Source organism: Protopterus annectens, chromosome 1.part0 (assembly GCF_019279795.1).
Source record: "Protopterus annectens isolate FY-2018-M chromosome 1.part0, PAN1.0, whole genome shotgun sequence".
Lineage (NCBI taxonomy): Eukaryota > Metazoa > Chordata > Ceratodontiformes > Protopteridae > Protopterus > Protopterus annectens.
The window spans coordinates 521,715,250-521,738,545 of NC_056725.1; the positions used below are offsets into that span (position 1 = coordinate 521,715,250).

Consider the following 23,296-nt stretch of genomic DNA (forward strand, 5'->3'; position numbering starts at 1 on the left):
ATGTTAAGATGTCTTGACAGCAATTATTGTAAATATGTTAATGGAGGTGCCAAGGAAAATGGTAAGGTAATGAAGGTTTCAGGCACCTTTACTTGTAGATCTAAATTTGTGATATGTTGCACAAAATGCTATGCATTTTCTATAGGCAAAATCCAGAGAGCTACATAAAAGAAAACATGAATATATGTATGCAGTCGAAATGGGAAATGAGAGAAATGCTGTTTTTAGACATTCCAAGTTGTGTAGCAATAAGTTTTTTGTTCACGGTCTTGGATGAAATAAAATATTTCTTTAAATCTGATGCACAGGAGGATTTGCATATTTAAGAATATTCTTGGAAGCTTAGATTGAATGCATGCTGCTGTCCTGGTATTAATGACAGTTTTGTAGCCTTCCTAAAGAAAAGGAAAATAAAGTACTGATCATGTGAAGTGTCATCATGCGTCTTGAAGAGGATACTTATTAGTGTAATTTTGAAAAATTCTGCCTGATGTTCTGTTTAGAATGAAAGCACTTAACTGAGTTTGTGTTGAACTAAGTAAAATTTTAATTTGTCTTTTTCCAGCTGTTTTTTTAATTTTATTTTTTTAACTGAGCTCCATTATGTTGCTGTTAGTCATGGTTTCAGACCTATTGACCTTTTGCAATTTAAAGGAAAGTGTTTTTTTGACTCCTTACAGGCTGGTAGAATATCTTGAATGAAATTTCTCGCATTAAACCCTATTGTTGTGTGACCTGTGACTTCAATTTTTACATTGGACAGTCTTCTTTGTTTTTCCTATTTGTTTACATCTGACTTTCATATTGGCTGGTTCGTCGAAGCTTAAAATTGCACTGTTAAAGAAAAGTTTTCAGACAATCAGTTTAGCTTTGCATGTATTGGCGCTAACAGGTTGTATAGAAAGTGCCTCCTCATTTAGTCTTCCTGACAATCTTGTGGCAAATTCTTTTGAAAGTAGTGCCTAAGCTTTTTTTTAACAAGTCCATTGACCTTACCGTATATTTTTATGTGATTAATGTGGCAAATCTCTTCAAGGGTCTGGACAGCAAAATTAATTTCCTCTGTTTTAGATTTCACCAGTTGCTGTTTTTGATTTAAAGCTGAGACTTCATGAGCACAGACATTGGGACCAAAGCTGAGCTTCATAAGCATAGACACTGGAACCACTTGTCTGCAGTCTTTGCTCCCATAAAGGGAAAAGTAGCCATGACCAAGCAGATGTTCCCAGTCAGGAAGTGTGTCAACACTGTGCATTTCCGCTGTGACCACTTGCTATCACAAAGTTGTGGGTCTGCACCTCTACTTGAGAAGTGTGATGTCCTTTTGGTAGTATTTAACACATTTTGGAATCCATTCTTCTGCCTTTTAGACTACCACCACCATCCTTCCAGTTTTTGAAATACTGCTTGCTGTTCTGGCCAGGTATTTAATCTACTGCAGAATCCCCTTGGACAGTAATATGTCTGAGTAAATAAGTTTATTTTATAGTCATTCAGTTGGTATGCCATTTTTGTTTTGTAGATGGATGATGTTTTTTGTGAGAGTCAGAATCACAGGGAATTGCAGCTCCCACCATCCTTCTCCTAGAGATGCTGTGTGTGTCTGATCCAGAGCGTTATGCCCCTGCAAGCAAAGGGGCTGGAGCATTTCTTCCTCAAGAATTGAGTTAGAGTGCATCAGAAAGAATCCAAATTGCCACCCACTGTTGATGGCCTTCCTGAAGCTTGGCTGTTAAGGTGAGTACTTGCATCTATCTGTTTTTCATCAATTTGCCTTAACTTCTAAAGTAGCCATTTCTTTAGACTACCTCAGAAATAATTTCCATGGTCATTTTTTTTAGATTCATTTTTGCAGTCTGGTAAATTCTGACTTGATTGTGCAAAATTCTGTTACTGCTTCACTGTTGCACACAGACACACACACACTTTAAAACCGTGTGTGTGTTTAACTGAGTAAGCAGTTATGATTATGGATGATGACGTTCAGGCAGCTTAGACTGAGGGAATGGCAGGCATTGCAGGCACTGCAGTAATACTATACTTTTTGATAGTACAACTGAGCCAGCGGTATACCTTCATGGAAATAGCGGTAACTGCCTTTGCCTGAAAAGGTGTGCATTTGTGTGAAATTGAAAGTCTATGCCAGGAGATATTGCAGGTGCAAACTCAAAAAAAAAAAATAGATTTCCAGGAAAGGTGCAAAGACTCCCAACAAAAAAAGCACCAATAGCCAGAAAAAGAACACCATTATATACACAATTTATTAAGCGTTTTCATCTGATAGTCACTGGACTTAATTGGTGTTTTTTTGTTTTTGTAAATACTGCAGGTGACTGAGTTATGAACTAATGTTTAATTTGAAACCTGCATAGTTTTCATCATTTTCACTGTGAACTCTGGGTGTAAGAATCTGCTTCATTGGTTTAGGGGTTTTACCTCCACCTACAACAAAGGTAACTAGAGCTTAGCTGGAAGACCTGATGCCTTAAGAGCCAATTAGTGTGAACTGTGACTGATAGTGGCATACAGGTATAGATGGAGATAGGGGACCAGCTCTAGTTGAGTTTATATCGGAGTCTAGAACAGAAAGCAGAGGTTGAAAAGGGATAATTAGGTCACTTAAAGTGATGCATAATAACTATAAGACTGTCAGAAGAGACTTCCAAGATGGCTACACACTGATCTACTGCTTAATTTCACGTCTTGCAGTGTGTAGAAAAAGGAAAAAGAATCTGAAAAATAAGAGGCAGTGATATTGTCAGGTTGAGAAAAAACAGTTATTGGCTAGTAAGTACAATGCCCGAATGTCGGCAAAGAAGAATTTTTAGAGAACATGAAGTAAAATCAACCAGGAAAGGTGAAGAGAAAATGCTGTGTGGTAAGAATCCTGCAGCTGTTCAGCAAAAAGCATTTCAAGCTTCGGCTTTGGTACAAGACATGACTTCCAGTAATATCAAGTGTACCGAGGTGATTAAAATAAATGAAACATTGAAGTAGCGTATACCCAATGTTGTCCTATTTAGGACACTGAAAGGTGGGAAAGTAAGTACAAGTGGACATTTTTTGTTTTTTAGTGTTTGTATAAAATATTTCACAGTATAAACTGCATCTTTTATTATTAAAGTAGTTTTCTGTAGTCAAGGGTACTAAAATATGAGGGAGTGTCTTCAGTGATGTGTGTATTAAACTAAAACAAGTACTGTTTTAGTTGTAAGAAATGTAAGCTTTACAATATAAAAAAAAGAAAGGCTGGACAAAAGCAAGTTTAATGTTAATATGCTGTGATCTTGGACTGCTGGGGTGGAGGTGAGTTATAAAAGTGCAGTGATTATCTTACAAGTAGAATTAATGTTTTCCCATATTTTACAAGGGTGAATGCATAATGTCCTTGGCTTAAGCTGTAAATGAGTATTTTTGTAGTCATTAAAACAAAATTATGAAAGCTGTGAAAAATACATAGCTTCTTATATCTGCAAAGATATGACATTTTCCCATTAGCAAATGTTCAGTGGGAGTCGAGAAGTCTGTTGCTAAGGTAGCTGTACATTTTGTTCCGAGTGAAATTTACAAAGATTTATTGCTTGCTACTTTCATGTGGAGACTAGCTGTCTGCAGGTGCAAACAATTCTGAGCATTATTTGCTGAAGGAAGTGCAAAATTTAAAGGTACAATAACAAGCAGTTCAGTGAAAAATAGTTTGGAATTATGGGAAGTGGATAAGAGATGGCAGCCTCTCTAGCAGCCTTAATACTTTAATGCATTTAACAGAAAAGTGTACAGTTTAGTTGTATTTAAAGATAATCAGTGCACTTTTCTTAGGGCTAAAAGTTAATGTTTTCTGAAATTTTACAAGCTGTGTTTCATATCTTGGAGGAGAAGAGAGAAAAAGAACAGACGGCAGTCTGTGTAAGTGGGAACGTAGTCTGTAATATGTGCTTTAGCATAGCTACTCTTAATTTTAGGCTAGGTAATCCCTGTGGATGTAGCTGTCTGCTTGGGCAATTGTTCCTATCTGGAGAGTTAAACTTCATTTTTTTGAAGATGTACAAAGTTTTTTGTGTTTTTTTTAAGTTAGTAGATGATTTTGTATATATATATATATATATATATATATATATATATATATATATATAATATTTATTTATTTAAAAAGTTTTTTTGTAATGTTTTTCATTAAAACAAAAAGACTTGAAAATGTGGCATAGGTTCAGATGGAGATGAGAAGCAACAACTGCTTAAAAGATCAGCCTGCAAAACAGTATGTGCGTGTACCATGAAAGTTGAAAATACTCTTTCAGAAAAAAAAATAGCATGTAATAGGTGAGGAAAAAATGCTTTTTATCATAATGGCTTCACTATCCATGTTATGTTGGGGTATAAATGGCTTTACAGCTATAGACAAAAAGGAAAGAATATTGAATATTAAGAAATGCAGAGTGAAAATAATACTGCAGATGACACATTTGTAAAGAAACGAGAATGGGAATTTGACAAAGAATTTCAAGACGAGTATTCAGCAGACTGTCTGGGACAAATGAAAAGGGCAGTACTATTCTAATTCTTGGCAGGGTTTCAATTTGTTTTTAGAAGAGGAAAAAGAGAATGGATTTTTGGTAGTAATGGGTTATTGACTAGGGAGAAGGATTATACTGGCATGTATTTACACTCCAAAATGAAAAACATGCAAAATGTGCAGAACACAAAATGTTTAATAAAATGAAGTGCTTTGTTTCATATTTAATATAAGGAGATTTCTTCAGAATTCACTAACAAAATGTCTGCCAAACATTTAAAACCTTCAACAATAATTGCATGACTCACTTTTTATACCAGTTATAAAATTGTAAGTTTTTACCCCTTTATCTTAATTAAAAAACATTATGAAAACTATTTTAATGGTAACATACATACAATAAAAAAAACCTGTTTGATTTTATAATTTAACTGAGTGCAGTTTTAATATGCTGGCTAAAGCAGCATGATCACTTAATTCCAGTCATCTTGTAGCATTCACTTTCATTTTCCAGGTTAACTCTATATTCCAACCTCCTCTCTCACATTCTACCCTAGGGTTCCTTTCAGTCTTCTCCAGTATAAAAAAAAAAAAAAATCTTTTAAAACTCACACAGATTATAGAATCCTCATATAAAGCATTATTTTTCTTGCACCTTTAATATCATTGCAGGGTTCAGATATTCTACTTTTAAGCTGCCTCTCTGTGTGCCCTACATAAAATCCATCACGTGGTAAGCAATGTGCCGGGAACACTTCTTTGCTAGTTTCACAATTGTAATACTCATGGCTTCCTATAGATTTAGCAAATCCATTTACTGCAGCATTAGGGCCATCCAAACTGTATTTAAAAAAATTACATCATCTGCATTTATACATACTATTTTTATTAATTAACTGGAGAATTCATATTCCTTTTCTCTTTTTTCCAAGATTTGTTTAACATTCTTCATTTTTCTAACACCATCATTGATTTATCGTCTAACCCAGGTTTTGTGAATGCCATGTGCCAATTTCTTTTTTCAACATAGGAAAGATGGAGAAGCAATTTAAAAGTAGAATATCTGAACACTAATAATATTAAAAGGAACAATGAAAATAACGCTCTGTATAAGTATTCTGTATTGGTTTTACAATTTTTTTGTTTTTCATATTGGAGAAAATTGAGACTAACCCTAGGAGGTGGAATGAGGAGGGAGAGCAGGTTGGAATATAACCAGAATTAAACGATCACATTTCTTTAGCTTATTAAAATTGCTCTCAGCTAAATTTTAAAATCAAAAGTTTTTTGTTTTATTGCATTAATTTTATCATTTAAAATAGCTTTAGTTTATTTTAATAAGGTTGCAAGGGTAATAGCTTAGGATTTTTTTTTATTGGTATAAAGTGAGTTGTGATTATTTTTTAAGGTCTTAAATGTTTGGCAGGCATTTTGTTAGTGAATTCTGGTCTCAATACACGAGAAGAAACCGCGTAGTTTTATTAAAAATTTGGTATTTTGCATATTTTGTGTGTTTTTTTATTTCCTTCTCATGTTGCAATATTCCAAACTCTTGGGTTTTCCTCTCTTGCTACCCAAACATCCGGCTAGTATGCAAAAGCTTGTAGTCACTGCTAGGTAGGTAGGACATCTGACGTTGGCTTAGGGAGCGTGGACCATAAAAGTGACATCTGCATGTACCTTTCCTCAGAACTTCTCTGCTGCCAGTCGAATGTCAGTATTCCTGCCGTCTTCACTTTGGATATTCGAATTCCAAAAGGTAAGTATCCTGTTAGGGAAGTTTTTGATTGCTTTGTCACTATATGCCTATTACGGTTATGTGTAATCCACAAAGTGAAAGTGCAAGTGCAGTCATCAGGTCCCCTTATAAGAATGCCCACAGGCTTTGCCTTTTCTGTTTAGGGCCTACGCATGACCATCTTTCTTGCGCAGTCTGCCAATCCTTCGTGCCTAAAGCCCCATGCAGCCCACCAGCACACCTTGAATATATATCTAGAAAGTCAGCATCTTAAATGGGTAGCTTTAGAGATGGACGAGTCAGCCCATGGAGCCACTTAAAAAGGTCAAGGTTTCCAGGCCCAAAGTTGTTACTGCTGCCCCTCCTCCATCCAATGTCCCTTCTGTGGCTGATGTTCACCTGGAGGAACCGGAGTCTGCTGAAGCACGTATAGCTGGTACCCCTTAGGATGCCGCAGAACCTAGAGCAGAAGGCACATCCAGGGAGGGTTCTCAGATGTCTCTTTGCGATGTCTAAGGGGAACTACAGGTTCCTACGGCTGCCCAGACAGGCCTTTCCTCAGCTTCTCAGTCCACTGAACCTAGGCCTTCTTCAGACACTAGGCCTTCCTCAGGGCCTACACCTCCTAGCCCGTCATTGAAAAAGAAATCCAAGACCAAGCATCTCTCCCCTCTTTTGAAAGCCAACCAGATTGACAGGATTTTGCACAGAGCCTATTTAATGCCTTTATGGCCCCGAGGCCTGCTGTATCTGGATCCCCACATGCCAGCCCTCCTCCTATCAGTCCTAGGCCTCAAGTTGATAATGTCCTCCTACTTGAAGCTGAGGATTCCCTCTCCAATGTCTCCCAGATGCCTTCTCCTCTTGGATATACTTCTCTAGAGGATGAATCTGTAGAGGACCTCACCTTTGGGGGAGACTGTTTCCAGACTGAGGGAATTTTTAAGTGGGAATCCTCTGAAATGTCGTGAGGTACAAAAAAGCTATTATGAGCTCCTACAGATGGATACCCCTGCTCCTTCTGCAATCCCACCAGTATTACCAGGTTTCATGGATGCTTTCAATGCTGCCTCAGTCAACCCTGATTCACAACCACCTGCTCCCAGGAGGCCTGACAGGTTCTACTAGGTCCCGGAAGGGGCAAAATTTCTGTTCAAATGCCCTGTAGCTGACTGCTACTGTCTTGGTCTCTGCAGACAAGCCATCCAAATTACTGCCATCTACCTCAGTCCTCCCCACTGACGAGGACAGTAAGGCCATGGAGCACCTTGGTAAGAAAGTCTAAACTTCCTCTACCCTGGCCTTCAGGGCAGTACATTATCAGACACGCACGTCCAAGTATGCCTTGGCAATTTTGACCCAGGTCACAAAACTCTTAACTGATCTTCCAGGCTCTCCTTCCAAGGCTGAAAATTCCTAACCTCATTAATCTCTCATCATAAGTTACTAGGTACTCTGTTTGTTGCAGCTGTGATGCTGTTGAAGCTTCTGCAAGATCAGCTGCCTTAGCTACAGTCCTAAGACGATATTCTTGGTTAAGGCTTCAGCCCTTATCCCATGACATTGGGGCAAAATTAATGGATGCACTCCTGGATAACTCTGTCCTTTTTGGATCTAAAGTGGCGAAGCAATTTAAGGCCCTTCAGCAGAAGGAGAAAGAGCTATAAGACCTTAAACGCCTGTTAGTCTCCCCTATTCTTAAATTTCACAGGAACTATCCATCAAACACATAGTTCATTAAGGAACACTCTGCTTCTGCATCCCATTCTAGAGGCAGAAAAGGTGTAAGGAAACAGCAGACTCCTCCTACGTCTGCTCAGACTGCTGCCCAGAAGACTCCTTTTCAGGCTAGGGCATGTAGCCTGCGACTGTCTGCCTTCATTGTCTCCCCCCAGACTCGGTTCCCCTGTCCCTAAGACTTTCACTGTCTGCACGTTTGACAAATCATGGGTCCTCTCAATCATAGAAAAGGGCTATTTTTATGTCCTGGGTCATTCCCCCCTCTCCCAGAGGGATCCCCCAGCCACCAAAAGACCAACTACACCTTTTCCAACCAGTCATAGACAACCTTCTTTCTCAAGGAACCATACAGCCGGTTCCTCTGTTGAAAAAGGTAAGGGGTTCTATTCAAGACTTTTCCTGGTGCCCAGGAAAGATGGACGCTGGCGACCCATCCTGGATTTTTCTCACATCAACCTGTTCGTTCTGGTCCCCATCTTTTACATGCTTACTCTTCAAACCCTTTTTCCTAACACCCCTCCTGAAATCGTTCCTAGTACCAAACTACTTGGCATTACCATGGATGGAAACCTAAAATTTGACTCTCACATCCTCTCAGCAATCAAAAAAACCCACCAGAAAATTGGCCTCCTCTACAGACACAACTACTACCTTACTCCATCTTCCAGTCATACCCTTGCATCTACCTTCCTTCTCCCCTCTCTCTTGTACGGTGCTCCCCTATTCTCCAACCTACAACTCGGACTCCGTGCTAAACTTGAGGCCTGTTACAACAAAATCTGCAAATTTGCAACCAATTCTAAGAACTCTTCCCATCACTGTCACTCCCTACACACCCTAAACTGGCTAGAACTCCACAACCACCTAAAGTACCTACAACTTACAACAGCCCACAAACTCATCTTCAAACCAGCAGAATGCCCCTCTCTTGCTAAATCTCTAACACCCTACACACCTTACCCGTACCCTGAGATCCACAGGCCAAAACCTCCTGCATGTACACAAACCCATCCACCCAACTGGTAAACTACTACTATCCCACACTATAGCCAAACTATGGAACAATCTCCCCACACCACTACGTAATATACCTAACCACAACAATTTCAAATCCATGCTTCTCTCCCATCTCTCCTCCAAATGGGAATGTCCTTCACATGCTCCCACCTAAAACTCCCACACTACTAACTCCACACCTAAATCATCATTTCTTTGCCTACTTTAACTTAATTCAGAGATCTTGCTCGGAACACCTTTTCATAAATCTTTTGCATGCATGCCTCTGGCCTACCTTACTCATATTCTCAAACTTTCATTGTTTGTTTTTCTTATCCATTGTACCCATAATATTGTTTTCCTCTGTAATATTGTTAATTTATCTCTATTCGTATGTATTTGTATGTCTGTTTGGGGCTTTTCCCCTCGGGTCTCCACTGAAAAAGGGTAATTCTTACCCAGCTGGACCAACCCGATTAACAAATGCAAATAAATAAATAAATAATACTGATAACTCTGGGATTTCTAGCCATTTTGGACATAAAGAACACCTATCTCCACATACCTATAAAGCTCAGTTACAGGAAATTTCTGCTGGCTTCTCACATTTTCAGTTGTCAGCCTTGCCCTTTGGGACACTCTAGTGCTCCAAGGGTCTTCACCAAATGCCTGGCTCCGGTGGTGGCCTACTACAGGGTCCAAGGCATCCAAACTTTTCTATACCTGGCCGACCTCCTGATTCAGGCAGAATTCTCCAGATCCCTGCAGTGCTAGCTCCACAAAGTCATTTCCCTCCTGCAGGCTCTGGGATTCATCATAAACTTTCCTAAGTCCAACCTGAGTCCTTTCCAGGACCAGGTTTTCCTGGGGTGCAGAATAAGGACAGATGCTATGAGGGCATTCCTCCCGCCCCAGAAAGTGAAAACCCTGACCCATTACCTGGCTACCGTCCTCAAAGCCACTGCTTTGACAGTCAGACAATACCTCAGGCTACTGGGTTACATGGTCTTCAGTATTCCCATGCTACCTCTGGCAAGACTCCACATGAGCACATTGCAATGGTACCTAAAGTCCATATGGACCCAACACTCACACCGGTTGGACTTCATCCCCTTCCTCCCCTGTCTGAGGAAGGAGATACTGTGGTGGTTAAACCAGGTTATACTCAACGCAGAACTTCTACTGAAACCCCTTCCCCCTGTCCAGGGGATGTACACAGATACCTCAGATCTGGGCTTGGAGTCTACTCTGGACAGCCTGAAAGTGCAGGGTACCTGGTCCCACACCTTCAGGTGGGAACACATCAACATCAGTGAAATGAGAACAATCATATTTGCCCTGACAGCCTTTCTTCATGCCCTAAAACAAAGGCCCCTGAAGTTGTTCGCAGACTACTACAGTTTTTTGGTATGGGAACAGACAGGGAGGAAACAAATCCTATTTTGCTTTGCAGACTTGTTCTCCAGGCCTGGGACCTGGCAGCCCAACACGGAATTTCCCTGCAAGGCAGTTTATATCTCTCCAGCTCAGAATATTCAGGCAGACACTTTGAGCAGGTCCATGTCACAATCCCACAAATGGATGCTTCACAGGGATGTGTTTGTGGACATTGTTCACAGGTGGGGGTACATCTCAAATAGATCTATTTGCCTCCCCTCTGAACAGACCACTACCACTGTTTTGCACCAGGCTACCCAGTCCCTTAGCAAGGGGAATCAATGCCTTTTCCATGTCATGGAACGGGGTGTTTCTGTATGCATTCCCCCCTTCACGTTACTTCAAAAAGTCCTGTTGAAGATCCAGCAGGACAAACCAAAAATCTTGCTGGTGACTCCCTTTTGGCAAAGACAGCATTGATTCCTCTTCCTTCTGCACTTAGCCAGGGGCAATCGCTACAAGTTACCTAACAGAGTGGACCATCTCACACAAGAAAAGGGATCCCTGATCCATCCCCACCTGGAATCTCTGACTCTAACCCTGTGGGTGATAGAATTCTGATCCCTTCTAGAAACCTTTACACTGAGGACATGCTCACAGTCCTGCAGGAGGCCAAGAAACCTAATACTAAGAGATCTTATTTGTCTAAGTGGAAGAGGTTCTCCATGTGGTGTCAACAAAGACCACTAGACCATTTGCAAAGTGAGGTACCGTTAGTGCTGTCCTATCTGTGTGAATTTGTGCAAGCAGGGTTAGCATATTCCTCTTTCAAAGGGCACCTTGCTGCTGTTTCAGCCTGTCTGCCTCTTGATCCTCCTCTAGCCTCCCGTCTCCCTTCAAAGTTATTCCTTAAGGGAGTGCTGCATCTCAGACCCCCCTCCCCCCAGGAGGCAGTTCCCTCCTTCATGGGATCTGAATTATGTTCTAGAGAAACTCACTGTTGCCCCCTTTGAACCAGCTTCCAAAGGCATCTCTGAAACATTGTATCTGAGAAAACTGTACTCCTTGTGGCCCTGACGTCAGCCAGAGGAGTGTCAGAACTTCAGGCCCTCATGTCAACACCTCCCTTCCTAGTCTTCCACACGGATAGTGACCTTTGAGGACTAACCACCTTTGAGAACTAACCCCTCCTTTATGCACAAGGTGGTCAATGCGCTATCTTTAAATTGGGGTATTCGCCTGCCCACCTTTTCCCTGCATCCCCAAAATTACAGTGCGAGAGTCTTGCGTTTCATTGATATTCACAGACAACTTCGATTTTACCTTGACAAGTCTAAGGCCATTAGGAAATCAGAGCAATTATTTGTCGCCTTCCACCCCAGAGCCTTGGGAAAGGCCGTGACAAAGCAGACAATTTCTGTTTGGATTTCCAAAGCTATATCCTTTTGCTATACAGTCCATGGGAAACATCTCAAATCCAAAATTAAAGCCCACTCCACTAGAGCCATGGGTTCTGGGGCCTTCTTCAAAGGTTTAGACACTGCTACCATCCTAGAGGCAGATACTTGGTGATCTGTCCATACTTTCACTAAACACTACAGGTTGGATCATGTCTCCAGATCCAGGGTGGGGTTTGGTAGGGCAATCCTGCATGGCTTTGTGGAGAATGGGTCCATACCACTACCCTCTTCTTTCCTGTAAGCTTTGGTACTCACCCAAGAATTTTTGGAATACTGCAACATGAGAATAGAAGGTCATAGAATAGTTGTGTAAAATCTTGCCATAACCATAAATGCCCTTCTCTTTCATGTTCCAATATTCATTCCCTCCCACCTTACGCCCTTCTCTTCGTCTGAACTCTCTCTTCTTGGATGGCACAGAGCCTGTACAGCTATCCTGGGGCTGGGGTCTGACTGGGGCATTGAGTTCTGAGGAAAGGTACTTGCAGATGTCACTTTTATGGCCCACACTCAGACTTTTTTGTGTACTGGCTGGGCATTCTGGTAGCAAGAGAGGAGAAGACACAATTTGGAATACAACATGGAAGAGAAGGACATCTATGGTTATGGTAAGATTTTACACAACTATTCTTTATAGCTTTAATTTCCCCAGAACTTGTTATTACTGAACTTGACCAAATTGTGGGAGTAATAATCAGATTTCACCAGGGAATGTTGCTTATACTTGGGGACTGGAACTTTATTTGTAATTGTGAGGATGTATCAGGGGACCTAGAAGGGAAAATGTAAAAAAAAAGGGTAGACTTATGAAGACATTTTTGAAAATATTTGGTATGGAAGATCTGGATTCAGTAGTAGGAACTGAGATGGAATGTACGTATTACTCCCCCAAGATGCAGTAACTGGGCTAGACTAGACAGAAATTATATTTCTCAGGAGCACATGCATTTGATTGAAAACTTCAAGACATACCCAGTAACTATTTAAGATCATACATAAATAAAAACCAGGATAAATGCAGAGTAATGAAGTAAAAATGAGACACTGGCACACCTGCCTGTTTTAATGTTTAAAAAAAAAAAAAAAAAAAAAGAGGCATTAAAGGAATGGATAACGGAAATATTTGAGAGCTATAAGGGAAGATGCATACATCTTCAGAAGGTGTTACTAATGAGTAGGACTAAATGAAAATAGTTTAAGAAGTAATGGGAATTTATTTAGAGGAGTTAACAAAGGTTAATTTATTGCAGAATAAGCGGAATCTCAACAAGAAGAGGCACAATTGCCAAGTGCTAAAGAGAAGATAAGGGTGTATATAGATATGTATGAGTTTAGAAAGATAGCAGTTAAGCAGCTATTTGATGATGACTCCAGAGCACAAAAACCTTTAACATGACTTGGACAACAGAAAGTAAAAAGGGTTGTCACCAAATTTGGGGAGCCTATAGTAAGAAAAATAACCAGAGATCCAGCAGAGGTATCTGAGATTTTTCAGAAAGTTTATGAAATGTTATATAAAGCACAGAAATGTAGAAATAAGGAACACAAATAGAAATATTTATTATGGCAAGGTTGAGTAAGTGAGGCTTAACAACTAATAGCTAAAATAGGAGGAGATGAGATAAAAATGGTTGTGTATAACCAATCTTCAGGAAAGTCTTCAGAAACAGATATTCCTGTAGAAGGTTGGAGGTTAGGAGGGAAGAAAGTGATTAAGATCTGGAAGATTTTTCTTGGGAGTGTTTTTTAAAGGAGGGGGATAACCAGATTTTGGAAGAAAGCTGTGGTGGTTGTATTCCCCAAGGATGGTAAAGACTCATCAGACCCAGCTTCATATAGACCCATTTCAATTTTAAACCATGAATATTAAATGTTTATATGTCTAGACTAGCTAAAAGAGTGGCAAATGTATTGCCAAAATTGATAGATATGGATAAATGTGATTTTTGCGAAGTGTAAGCAAAACATTTGTCAACATTAATAGTATACCGATGATCCAGAGGGAAGCTGAATGTAAGAAAATGCCACTCTTGTTGCTGGGTCTTGATGTAGATTAAGCATTTGACGGAGTAAGCTGGGATTTTGAGTAGGGCTTTGAAAGCTTTTGCATTCTTTGGTATGATAACAAGATTCATTAGCAGGTTATATGAAGAATCTGAGACGAGAACTAGTATGTGGGGGTCCAGCTCTGATAAGTGTTTCTAGAGAGGAGCCAGGCAGGGTGTCCTTTTTCCTTTTTGGTATTTGCTTTATATTCAAAGCCATTTGCAAAGAAAATAAGGGACTCGGCAATGCAATTGGTATGGCAATCAAGAAAAGTTGGTTTTATTTGCAGATTTTGTACTTGATATATCCAGAAATGGGCATCACAGGGTTGTGGAACATTTTGAGACTGTTTCAAGTCTCTTTGGGATTTAAAATTTAATGAAATTTAAATCGGAGGCTATAGCTGTAAATTATGTACATGCAAATAAATTGATACAGCAATACCTATTTTTATAGGGTCATAAGTTGAAGTATTTAGGAGTATGGATTAAAATGGCTTCTATTATTGCAGCTATTGATATGTGGGAAGAAGCTAAATAAAGATGATGTAAAAGTTGAGAAACTGGAAGTGCTTTTTTATGGCTGTGGAAAGTAAGATATAAGCAGTGAAACTGTTTATAATCCACTTAGTGTTGTATACAGGTCATGCACATCTTCAACAGAAAAGAAATTATGGACCATAGTTAATAGAGTATAATTCAAAATGGATGATGATGCAGCTAGGGGGAAGTTCAAGAAGCAGAGAGGGTGGTATTTTGGATGCAACCCATAAGGAGAATAACCATGCAGGATATTCTATTCATAAAGAATTGTAAAATATTCCAAGAACTAAGCCAACACGAAAATGTAGAAAGATTTTGCCAATAGGGATAATGGCAAGTAGGGGTACAGAAAGTAGGCAATAGTGCGTGGTATTTACTGGAGAAAATTGGTAAAATAAAAAAAGTAGGAGCAAATTACTAGAGAGAAAAAGGTAATGGAGTGGATTGAAGCCAAGAAGGCATTTGGACTACAGGCCAGAGACTGCATTCCAACAACCAAGGATTGATTATCGGAGTATAAGCAAAGAGAAAAAGGGTAGGGAATCTTAAGTGAAAGACCTGCTCTGGTAAAGTTTTTAGTTGAATCTAGAACAGAGGTTGCTGTTAATTGGGATTATTAGCGTGGCATATACAATATTGCATGATAGCTACAAGAGTCAGAGGAAATTTGGATGAAAAAGTGGGTAGCCAGCAATTCACCCCAGGGATTTACCTATATAACTCCTCTATGTAAAACCAGATGAGCAGTATTTGGTGTGTTTTTTTTTTTTTTTTTTTTTTTTTAAGGGTGTTACAGGCTAGACATCCTATGGTCCTAGTAACACCCCATGTTAATATTTGGGTTTACGTTTCTTCTGTTTTGTCTGGATGAACTTCCAGCATCTGTCCTAGTGTTCCTCTGTTTAGAACTTGATATCGGTTTTGTACCTTTGAAGATCCCTTCCTTGTTACATGCTCATCAGTTCTTATCGGAGTATGCAAGTCCCTTATTTGGGCTGGAGTTTTCATCTGTGTAGTGCTCACATCAGTGTACTGTTAGCATTTTTTTCCATCTGATTTTCTTTGTAAAGAATCTGAATGTACTGCAGTTCCTTTACATTTCAAGCATGCTTGTGATAGGAAAGTAATTGTAAAATTGTCACATTCACTTTTTTTATTTAGAGACAGAAATTTAAAATAAGTAAAAAAAAAAAAATCAATTAAATTGTGAAAAGTTTAAAATCTATTAACAAATATTGAGTTTATTAGGATTAGAAACCGAGATTGGTAGAAAACAAATAGGTGAAAAAACGTTAAGAATTTTTTGGAAGAGGATCTAAAAAGCAGTCAAGGATAACGCTGAGAAAAGCTAAGTCCTTCATGTCACCAGAGGAGGGTGCTTTTAATTTGATAAGTCCCAAAAATATAGAATGCCTGCTGAAGTACTTGAAGAGCCATTGCCCTACTCTGTGCTATATAAAATTAAAACCATTATTAGTCTTTACCTTAGTTGGTTCCTCCCAGGATCACTTGACAAATGCATATGAGATGTCTGACTCTGAAAGTATCTTACAAGCCTAAAACTTTCATATCTTAAAAAAATAAATAAATAAAAAAGCTATATCTATACTGCATTTTTCCCATCCAATTTTTGATTGTAAAAACATTGAGATAGAAATTTGACTTTGTACAGAAAACTGAAAATTAACGGTAAGGATCAGTGTTTTAATAACTTCCATTGACTGTCACTCTTGTATACTTTGGATAGATGTGAGTATTTACCAGTGCTAATGAGGGGCTTTGTGAGAAAGAAAAGGCAAACTGTCCCTATTTTCTTAGCTTCAGAGATGAAGCTTATGACTAAAATTCTCATCATTTTTCAGATTCTATCTATAGTAATAGGTCTTCGGCTCAATTTTTGAGGGCATCACTCGTACAGATGCAGTAAATTTTATGGAAGCATCTCCAGATATGCATCATCTTGTGTGGCTGTTCAGTTTGTTTTGATTTTGGGACATTATGTAGTTCTGCTTGGTACTTTTTTGAGCGCAATAGCACCAGTGCATTGGAATAGCATTTTGTATTTAAGCTCAACATCTTTTGACTTTGATGTTTCAATTGTATTGATTTGTCTAAAACCTAGTGACTTTTTATTTGGGTAGATTATTAAAGAAGAATCTTAGCTAACCAATGCATGAAGAAAGTTTTTTTCCATTCCTGTATACTTGTTTTGAAATGTCTGTTTACTGGCGATGATATGGTTTGAGTTGTACTCTCTTTTTGTCTGTTACTGTGTGGTGTAGCAGTGGTGGTAGTCTGTGTTTTACATATAACATTATTAATAGTAACGGTTCTAGAATTTATTTGCATTTGTTTAATGTTTGCATTGTAACTGTAGCTTGTGATTTGCTTTAAATGTTAATGAATTACATGTGTGTGCATATCCTTGTGTTGTTAATTGTGTGTAGTCATGCATGCACTTTGTCCATTTGTGTCTCATTTGATGTCATGTTCTTGTCAAGAATGTGCTTTGTTTATGCTCTGATTGGTTGTTTTTTTACATTTTGTGTTTAAAATTTCCCCTCACATCCTTTACTTTTTTCCTGTATAGATTTACACAGTTTGGTAAAATGTTTTAACTAATGTTGCACATCTTATGGCTGGACATAATCTGTTTTGTGCAGGAGGAAAAGCTTCACAATGTCTGCAGACGTGTGAAATAGCTGTAAATGTATTTTCACAGACTCGACCGTATTAGACTCCCTTTTCAAAATACTTCTCTCATCTGGTTTGTTACCTTCTGAGTGTTAATGTAAGTCTTCCTGTTTAGTTCCATTCTTGTCTGCCTGTCTTTCTGAAATTTCCAGGCAACTTGCACAACCTACTAGTAGTGTTTGTAATGTAATAGCAGGTTATGTTGATTTTTTTCCTTATGTTGCCTGAAGAAGAGACACAGTTTGTTTTTTTCCCTGGTTCTGTTTGTGTAAAGTTAGTCTGAAGACTTTTGGTAAAAAAAAAAAAATCTATGCCGATGTTCTTCCTGAACTGAATTTACAAATTTATGTATGTTGATCTGTTTTTTCCTACTTGGCATGAATTATTTTTCTGACTTTTCAGTTCTATTAAAAATCTGTTAGCCCTGTTGAAGTTCATATGTTTGGTACATTTTGATGCCGTCCATGGGCAATAACAATACTTTTGCTCTTGCATCATTTGTGTTTAGTTTTGCAGCATTGTTGAATTTTACCCATACTTTCACTGAAATGCACAGATATTGTGGAACACAATATTAAATCGTAGTGAGTTTGGGACTCTGGGTGTGAATGACTTAGTATTGTATTTCATCCTACTGCATGTGTTGCTTTGAGTCAAGCTTTTTTTTTTTCAAATGCGTATTTCCTCATTTTGAACACTTCAGTGCCTGTTTCCTTGATCACTTCATCTTTGGCTAAAGAATCCCTAATATTGATGATGACTTTTTTGCTGCAAATATTGTCTGACATAAGAACACTGGAATATGCAAACAGTCGTGCTGGAAAAAGAGGGAGAGAGAATTTCCAGTGAAATGCAGTTTATAACACCAGCAAAATTTATGTTAAATATCAACAGTTTTCCTGCCTTGTTTGATTACGTGACTTTCAAGTCACTGCATACCTGATGTGACAAGTTTTAAAATAGACGCATGCAGAGCACAATTTCAAAAGGTACTTTTTACTGTGATTTTCTACACAAGAGTGGAAAAATATTCTGGCATATGAAGATACACAGGGCATGAGTTTGCATACTAGAAATTCAGAACTCTAAGCTGTCAGATTGCACTCGGTCTTCATACTGCAGCTTTTTTTTTTCAGATTTTACAATGTGATACATTTTCTAAACAGCCTACAGTAATGACTAATATTTATCCAACCAAAGTAATTAGTAATCACCTCTCCACCCCCCCAGTCAAAAAAAACATAGTCAAAAACCTTTCCAAAGCAAACTTCAAACTACTTGCATCCGAAGTAGAAAGCTTCACTATTCCCATGCAGAAGGATAATGATATCCAGGATGCGGAATCCTACACCAAGGCACTCTATATGCATCTTCAGGATTGCATGGACCGTGCTATCCCAAATAAAACCAAGACTCCTTCCTCAAGCAAGAAGAAGCCAGTCTGGTGGACCCCGGCCATAAGCAAACTTTACAATAAAAGGAGGAGACTTGTACAAAAAAAGGCCAAATCTCAAGTAGAAATATCATCCCTGATCAGCATTAGTAAGAAATTGAGGGCCCTCATCAAGTCAACTAAAGCTAATTTTGAAAAGAAAGTTGCCAAGGATGCCAAGGATAACCATAAGGCCTTCTATGGCTACATCAAAAACCTAAATGGCAACGTTCAGGTCTGTTCTGAGCTAGTACAAAATGGAACAAAATACACTGACCCTTCTGACATTGCCAACATCTTGGCTGACAGGTTCAGTGCAAATCCCCCCCCCCCCCTCACCACCTACAGGGCCTATTATCATTACAGGGGATTGTGCAAGTCCAATTATTACTGATATGTTGGTTAACAAGGCTTTGTCTAAAGCTAAAAACACTGCCTCCATGGGACCAGATGGTGTCCCAGGCTGTGTCATCTGTGAGCTCAAAAGGAATTAACCCCGCATCTTAATACCCTGTTCAGTCTCAGCCTCTCCACAGGATATGTGCCCAGAGAATGGCGCACGGCAACGGTGGTCCCGCCACACAACGTACAGAGCCATGTCCAACCCAGAATTGTTGAACATGCTCCATCTTAGCAAAACCAAATCTACTCTAGCTACACGCTCTAGGGATATAAACCTCAACACAACAATGAATAGAACATGCTGGAGGGATAGATTCCCTTCGCAGAGACTTCCCTTACTATGGAACAGGGTCCTGATCTACATAAGACAGAGCCCCTCACTGTCACTCTTCAAGAGGAACCTTGATGAGTGGATGGGTAACAAAGTTCACACCGGGGATCACACCAACAGCACTACTAGATAGGGGCCATGGGTACTAGCTGCTAGTACAAGGGTCTAGGGAGCTACTAAATGGGCGGTGAATACCGCACAACGTGGCTGGGCTATTATATGCCTTCGGGCAGATAGGTTCATAGGTTGGTACTGAGCTATCTATAAGCTTATTTATTATGAGTAGCACTTGGCAGTTGACCCACCATTGAAACAGTTGCACGAATCAAAACAGTCTTGTTGCTTGCATAATAATCTTTGAGAGTTTAGAAATGAAATCTGTAGCAATTTGGCTTTCACAGTGCATCCTAATTTGGAGCTTGGCTGTTGGATAAATCCTCAACAGTGTCATTCTGATCTGCTTTATTCCATATATTTTGTCTGTGCATTTGACTTGCTGTAAAACAAATTGTAGCACAGTATTTTTCCGGGAGTTAAATATGGCCCTGTTCAGTTTGGGAGATGAACAACCGATTATGTGCTAGAAAATGGTGGCAAGAGCTTTCAAGTGCATTTATTTAAACGTGTATGTGGCTAGACGACTTATGGTCCCTGGAATAGCTTGCCTAGTATTGTTTCAGTGTATAATACTAATGTTTCACGTGTAAAGGCTGAGAGTGTCCAGTAGAGAAACAAAGTTGTGGGTTGGAGCAGGTGTTATGATTTTTTCAGAGGCTGAACTTGACTTGTCTTATAATGAATTATAGAGGTTGTGGTGAATGTTGTGGCAAGGAGGTGTAGTTAAGTGGAAGACAGGACGATGAGGCAGTTGGGAGGCCTCCATGTTAACAATACTTCACAAAGGGCATAGCAAATGACTTTGTTGGGCTGTGTTTCACTTGATGCACATAGGAAGCTACAAATATGCTGCATAAAAGACTGAGACTAGTCATATTAAATAACTAAAAGTATCTATGGTAGCAGTAAACAAGTGGTGAGTAGATTAGAAGGTTGGGAATTGAGACTATTTCAGGAGGGTGCTGGTGTGGATGCAGTACTTATTGGACATAGCAATGTTTCTTAGAGGGAAAAGCATACTTGGCATAATGAAAGTAAAAGGAGAGACGTTATTCCATGACTTGAAGAGAAGAACCCATGCTGAGCAAGGGCACAAAGGAAGACTCCATAAGCAATAGTAGGAAGTGAACAGTAAAGACCGAAATGATGGAAATAAGGTGAGGAAAGAGTTGTGATGAACAGTTGGTTTTCTTGTATGGAGCAATGTCACTGTGTGTTGTGGCTGTTAAGAGGAGGTTAGTTTAATGGAAAAAAGAAAAAAAAATAATAGATGTTCTTCGTGTTTCACTGTTGCAGTCGTCACACTTGGGTGATCTGCCTGCAAGTAGCCCTCAGTCGGGCTGAATACCAGAGTCTTGGGATTTCTGCGTCGGATGTTTTCGCCTCTTCCATGACTTCAGGTCATCAGGGGTGTAAAACATGCAGCCAACGCCATTACATCAGCTTTTCTTGCCGTGCGGGAGCCCGAAGCAGTCTGCAAGGGCCGGTCAACCGCTACCCGAAATTTTCATTTTTCGAGTTTCAAACCTGAAGTCTTCTGAAGCCAAGTACCCCGTTGGGGATTTTTTTTTCTTGCTCTAACCGATGTCAGAAAAAGTTAACAATTGTCTTGCCTGTGGAAAGCAAATACCTCACAGAGATTTTGATTCTTACTGCATCACCTGTTTAGGTGCAGTCCATGACATTCCTCACTGTTGGTTTTGTGCCTTGTTTAACGCCCGAACTATTCGTCGTTGGGCTGTCTTTGTTGCTAAATTCTTTTGCTCTCATTCTCTGTATTCTGAAATGGCTTCGGTAAGCCATCCGGCTACCGATTTTCCGAAAAAACGTAAGGATAGCGACAGACCGCATAGGTCCAAAACTGCTGCTTCCGTTAAGCCTAGTCGCCAGTCTGCTGGTACTTTGGCACCTTCACAGCCCCTGATACCTGCTTCTACAGATTCGCAGGCCTCTGCTGAGACCCATTCGGAGTCCGGTATGCCGCAAGATGCTTCTTCGATTATGGAACCTGCGGATGTCTCTACCTTGGATGGGCCCGGAGCCGCTGTGCAGACACCGGCTTCTGAGGGTGTATTCCGACCTTCCGATGTTTGTATTAAACAGTCTACTTCGTTTCAGACTAAAATGACCAAGTTTTTCAGGCCCAGAGTTCGCACTATGCTTAGAAAACAAACGACCAAAGTGCATGCTCAAGCTTCCATGCCACAGAAACAAATGCTTAGAATGGCTGAAGACCTTATAACGCTAATTAGGGGAAGCCAGCCTTCCCTCTCTAAAAGACAAAGAATTGACTTCAATTCTGATTCAACAGACCATGAGTCCGATGACTTTGATCCCTCTGATTACCAGGACATGCCCTTTCCTACCTATGAGGATTCAGATGCAGAGGAAGAGGATTCCATTCCATCTGCCTCCCCTCCTGAGGACTTTTCTTTTGGTGAAACCTTGCATACTTCAGAGCATTTCCACTGGGAATGCCAGGACTACCTACAGTCCAAAAAGAAACTCTGAGAATTTAGACTTGCCTCAGCAAAGGCCTCTAGCTATACCCCCTGTCCTGGATATTGTAGATTATCTTTTCTTGGAATCCAGTCTTACTCCTGATACTTTACCACCAGCTTCTAGAAAGCCTGACTGGTACTACAGGGTACCTGACTCTCTCAAATTCCTCTTTAAGAATCCAACTGCAAGATCCAGAAACCATTTCCCAGGGACCTAAAGGTATTAAGGCTACTACAGCCAAAAATCCTACCCTTCGGACAGGGATTCAAGAACTTTAGACAGATGGGACAAGAAGGTATATATCTCTGCAACTCTTGCCATCAGGGCTTTAAATTGCCAGTTTCACATGTTGAAGTACCAGCAGCATATTATGGAACTAATTAAGCAAAAAATGTTGTTGCTTCCAGATTTTGCAGAAAATAAAGAGTTGCAAGAGTTAATGCATTCTGCAAACCAAGTCAGTAAACATACTTTGCAGTGTGGTTTTGATGCCTTAGAAGAATCTTGCACGGCTGCTGTCACTGGGTCTGTACTGAGAAGGCATGCTTGGCTGAAGGAACAAATCTTGCCAGACCATGTCAAAACAAAATTATTAGATGTTTCATTAAACCAAGAACGTTTGTTTGGCACAAAAGCAGAAGAGGTTCTTAAAAAGATGGAAGAAAAAGCTAAATCTATGCAAACTGTTAAAGATTTCTTACAGTTACAGCCACCTAGATTCAGTAGGCATTGGTCTTCTAAAAACTGGTCCTTTCCAGTCCTTACAAGGTCTTTTCAGCCCAAACCCAGGGGTAACAGACCACCAAGGCTACAATCTCAGGGTACACAGAGATCTAAACAATGGAGTGCTCCCCCCTCAAAAACAGGGAGTGGTAAACCACCCCCTTATGGAAAAAATTCACAATAACTTGTCTGTCATCCTTCCCAGCCATGTCCCAGTACTTGCACCACTAGGAGGAAAACTCACCCTGCATGCAAAAAATGATGTCCATTACCCAGGACCGATGGGTCCCAAACATTGTATCCCAGGGATACAGATTCTACTTCTACTCACTGCCAACCCCAAGTGGATTGCCAGACCTTCCTCTAAACCAGTGGGCAGAGGCTCAAAAGCAAGTACTTTTCTCTTCTCAGTATCAGGACTATTCAACCTGTTCGAATAGAGCAAAGAGGACAGGGTTTCTACTCCAGACTGTTCCTGGTGTCCAGAAAAGAAGGCTCTTGGTGCCCTATCCTGGACCTGTCCATTCTCAGCACCTTCCTGGTGGTCTCAAAATGCTTATACTACAACAGCTGCTTCCTATGCAAGCCAAGGACTCCTGGCTAGTCACCCTAGACCTAAAAGAAGCTTATCTGCACATTCCCATAAGGGAATCTTGCAGAAAATATCTACGTTTCAGGGCAGG

General features: G+C 39.9%; 1 protein-coding gene across 1 annotated transcript in view; it reads left to right on the top strand.

The window, feature by feature from the left end:
• Window positions 1–23,296, top strand: part of KLHDC3 (kelch domain containing 3) — a 1,708,415-nt gene that overhangs the window by 250,900 nt on the left and 1,434,219 nt on the right. Inside the window, exon 2 of the mRNA XM_044061135.1 lies at window positions 1,523–1,737. The gene's annotated coding sequence lies outside the window, so the exon portion shown is untranslated. The remainder of the gene's footprint in view (window positions 1–1,522; window positions 1,738–23,296) is intronic.